Consider the following 4,876-nt stretch of genomic DNA (forward strand, 5'->3'; position numbering starts at 1 on the left):
AGTCAACTACTCAGGATATTCAATGGTGTACAGGCACAGGACCAATTTTAATTAGGTAAAGGAACAAACTCAATTTTTGCTGGAATTTGTCCAAATCTATTAAACACCTTAAGTGCCAATGGAAATTATTGATAGTTACGATCCTAAAAATATTTTCCTGGAGCAATGTACTCTTCTAAAGGAATAGGAACTAATAATCGTCTTCAAGACCTCATATATCTCATGGCAAGGTGTAATATTGGTGAAGGCAAAGGGGTTCATTTTTAAACTATGCAAGGATGATCCAACTGGAATGAAAAATCAAAATATTAACACAAAAATACTCTGATTATACAGCTCTATTAATTAGCTATTTCTACAAGTAACCACGAATGCAGAGGACTTTCATGATCGTCACTCGTCAAAAATCCTAAGATTTGTTTGACGCAGCTCTCCACTCTATTTTTCTTCTTTCACATCCTTCTTTACCTGTTCCTCATATTTTTTCGAGATCTTCCTTTTCCGCCATTGCCATCTATTTGTCCCTCGATTATTGTCTTCTTCAGGCCATTATGTCTTAATTAATGGCCTATAAGATTGTTTCGTCCTCTTATCAAGGTTTTCATGGGGCAATCTTTACGCCAACTCTTCTAAAGACTTCCTAATTACTAACTCGGTCGATCCATTTGATCCTCGTCATTCTTCTGTAGCACCACATTTCGACATCACAGCATCTGCCCTTGCTTCTCCGCAGTTGCTATTGCCCATTTGTCACTTTCTTAGAGAAGTATACTCCAAACGCAAATTCTGATATATTGCTTCCTTACTTCTATGTTTAAATTTCACGCTGTAAGTAGATCTTTCTTTTCTTGGAATTCACACTTCGCTTGGGGGTATTCTGTTGTTAATTTCTTTCCTTCTTCTCCCGTCGCTAGTTACTCTGCTTCCGAATAAACAGAATTAATTCAACTCCACCAGTTTTTTTTTATTCTCTATTTTTTGATACGATACTCTATTAATGAGATGTTTCTACAAGTAACCGCGACTACAGAAGACTTTACATTTAAAAATACATAACTGACACTGAAAAAAAAATCAGAAACTATTCGCGCGGAACCTCACATATAACTGGTCAGGAACTGACGACTCGGCCACTGAATCTGCTCTAATGCCCTCATACTATGAATGTACTGACCTACGCGTGTCCCTCCAAACCACCCGATTCGGACCGTGCGACAGAGAAATTAAACGCCACGTAAACCGCCGCGTTAAAACTAATTGCATCGCCGCGGAACCGTGCTGAGCCTTATTATGCGAAGACCTCCATTATTCCGCGAAATTGGATTTGCATGACAGGAAGATGTGGGTATATGTATACTGCGTTGAGATTCAGAATGGGCCGAAAGAGTATTATAGGCCACAAAAGAATTCAAAATCATGCACCATTCTCTCGCTCAGGATTTGTTTGCGACTGTTATGAGTTATTTCGGGTGACATTTGTGGTGTTCCGAGGAACCCTTATTAGATTTATGGGCCAATTAGAATTTAAAAAAATATTATGAACGAAGAATAGTGATAGCATCAAGGATAATGATAAAAACAATAATTATAATTATTATGGTTAATTAATTAGCTGAGACATTGCTAGAGGTATGGGTTTTAAAATAAAACACTCCAGTTCGCCAGCGTTACGAAAATGCAAAATTCTACCTCAGGGCTTCAATTCATTATTATGTAATTGAGGAAAAATCGAACTGTCGGTATTAGCAATAGGTAAAACAGATATGCATATAATAAATAGTATTAAAAAACGTTTTGAGCAGTGCAAAAACGCGCTTACCTTAATTGAAATATTGTAGAGTGTTTGTTACTATTTTCCATCGTAAAATTCTGGTGTATCAGATTATAACAAATTTTAATTCAACCAATAATATTAGTTCCTTTGTCACATCCAATCAAGTTTTATGAAATATAAACCAAAATACAACCTTTAAATAACGTTATATAGATAAATAATATTGTACACTTAAAATTATGGCATTTTCAAATCGGAAAGTATGAGTGTTTTCAATAGAAATATATTCTTATACGCAGATCTGAGCCTCATTTTAAATTGATATAGTATGTCAGTCATATATTAATGTTATCACAGTCTTGGCATTGTGTTGAATTAATTGCATTTCTTCTTAGAATTTCAAGGGATTCGGATTGATGCTTTTATACACAAATTTGGACTGAGTGATAAAGTTATTATCTATTTTTTAGCCAACCATTTTGAATAGATTGTTTTCATAAATCTTTTAAATAGATGATTCCACGATATTGGAAAAAGAGGATTCTTCTGGAAACCTTTCAAATAAACGAGACAGTTCAGTTGGCCAAATTACGAGGCCTTATGGCCCGGTGAAAATAATCGTAGGAGGAAAGATGAAATGGAAGAGTGGTAAGAGACGGCTCCGAATGAGTTATGTAGTACAATGAATGTAAAAAAGAGGAAATGCGTGTCTATGAAAAGGCTAGCGGATAGGAGAGTAGAATGGAGAGCTACGTCAAACCAATTATTTATTTTTAATTTTAACTATTTAAACACCTCAGAAAACAGCACTATTCGGACTTTACATCGGGGTTTTTGATATTATTTAACAAATGAACGTGATAAAACATCCATGCCTAGGATAAAAGTAACTTATCCAGGCGGGAATTGAACACGCGATCTTTGATTTGGCAGGCGAGGACTTTACCCGCCGCCGCAGAGGCCGGCGTAAATATGGTTAAGTGCTTGAAGACCATTGGTGCCTTAAACAACATGTGTTGAAATTCCATCCTTGTCTTGGGGAGTGCTAGCCGTCTCCCCTTTCATACAACACGATGTTGGGATTGCTGCCTAATGATAATAATGGTGATTGAGAAATGATTGCGTTAGCGCGGTGTATCCGATAGTTTAGGACGTCACAACTACCGGCTCTCTTCGACGATCTCTATTGCTTGTTGGCCGAGGGCGAATATTAGGCTTCGTGAGGCGGAGTTTGTTCTTAACAGCGTACTCCTAAGCTTCCATCCAATCCCCCACGCAATTTGAGGTGAGTCTGAAAGTCTCAAGGTGCTGTCTGTCAGGCATTCAACATATATAGTCGGCCTCGGTGGCGGGGGGTTAACGTCCTCGCCTGCCAAAGCGAAGGTCGCGGGTTCGAGTCCCGCCGGGGTAAGTTACCCTCATCCAGGGCGTGGGCGTGTGTGAATGTCCTTCATTTGTAAATCATTAATTCCCCATTGTAAAGGCCGTAAACGTGCTGTTTTTGGGGTAATGTAAATAAATAAATATATATATGAGAGGAGCTGACGTAAATTTTGAATTCTTAAAATCATGGGGATGAATATGAAAAACGGTAGTTATTTTCACAAAAGTTAATGCTGACCGGCTCGAAATTTTGTCTGATTTTCAAGGTGCAAGCATCCTCTTTTAAACCTCTATTTATAACATTTTCTTTATTTACTTTGCCGGTTATTCACCCTACATACTGCTTACTGCCTTTAAGTCGCCCTGAATCCTCTGCGCACGACCTACAGACTTGGGTGTAAAAAAATTCAGGCAACCGGATATACAGGGTGGAGGAAAATTATGTCACGAAAGTTTAAACATGGATAGCTGATGCCAGTGGGAACCAAAATTACCAATGATGTTTAGTTTGGAAATGCGCGTTCGTTTTTTAAATGACAGAAATTTCTAGCCAAGCTATACGATTGACCGCAAGTTTGCCCTGTCGCCGGATGCATCGTACATTTCGTGAGTTTGAATGCTTTTTCTTCCGGAGATCGTAATATATATCCGAGGCATCCAGCAATGGGGCAAACTCGTAGCCAATTAGAAAGCTTGGCTAAATATTTCTGTATTTCTGCATTTTAACCTAAATATTACTGGTAGTTTTGGTTTATATTGGCATCAGCTAGCCAGGGTTAAAATTTCGTTGCATATTTTTTCTCCATCCTGTATGGTACCTCCCCCATTACCAACCACCCCAGTCAAACTCTCTTCCCCTTCTTCCCTTCTACCTTCCACTATGCTTAATGGTATGAAGAGGGAACTGTTACCTTGATAATCACGCATAGTGTCGAAAGTAGGTTGGTCAACGTTCAAGTTGTGCGGAAATATACTATCTGTCTCATCCCATGAAGCATTCTTTAGCCTCTGCATCTGCTCGCGTGGTGCGAGGAATTCTCGTTTATATCGGGATCCACACGATGGAGACGTCCACATACAAGTACGCCGATCCTGATTCAAGAACACCAGTTAGGACTGGAAATTTTGGACAACTGGGAAAGACACTCTCGATAGGAAGTGGGGAAAAGGAATTTTTCTCATTAAGTTTTTCCACATAACCAGTTAGAATATGTTTTCTATCGTCGTTGGGTGTAGATCTATTTAATCCAGTTGTATCGTTATATTTTTATAAAACATTGCCTATTTATAGAAAACCCTTACTGATATTTATACTTCCGCAAGATTTTGCTTGAAAACACTATATTATATGTTTCTAGAGAATTTTTGAGAGACTGCCCGACCCTATTTAATTGTTATGTGGATACTACTTAAAGCGCAACACTCCGTCCGTCGGATGGGAGGATGTGCCCTTATTCCCTTGACGCATTCCGTTAAGGTCTGGTCTCCAATATATCATACCACTTCCAAATACCACGCCATATCACACCCAAAGAGACTTTTTGTCAATTTTTCTAAAACTGTGAGCCTTGCGTGATGCATGTATCTCCCAGTGTTAATGCGTGAAACTGGAGTTTTCTTTTGCTTTGTCTCTCAAACAAAGGAACGAAATGCTAAAGTTATACCCTCCATATCCACCCATATTCCCCTACCTCTCCCATGATTTTCTCCCTCTTTAGC

General features: G+C 38.6%; 1 non-coding gene across 1 annotated transcript; it reads right to left on the reverse strand.

The window, feature by feature from the left end:
- Positions 1 to 2,740: 2,740 nt before the first annotated feature.
- Positions 2,741 to 2,846, reverse strand: LOC124167396. The gene has a single exon (XR_006866694.1). It is a non-coding gene; the product is annotated as a U6atac minor spliceosomal RNA (small nuclear RNA).
- Positions 2,847 to 4,876: the final 2,030 nt, after the last annotated feature.

This window comes from Ischnura elegans, chromosome 10 (assembly GCF_921293095.1).
Source record: "Ischnura elegans chromosome 10, ioIscEleg1.1, whole genome shotgun sequence".
NCBI classification, from domain to species: Eukaryota; Metazoa; Arthropoda; class Insecta; order Odonata; family Coenagrionidae; genus Ischnura; species Ischnura elegans.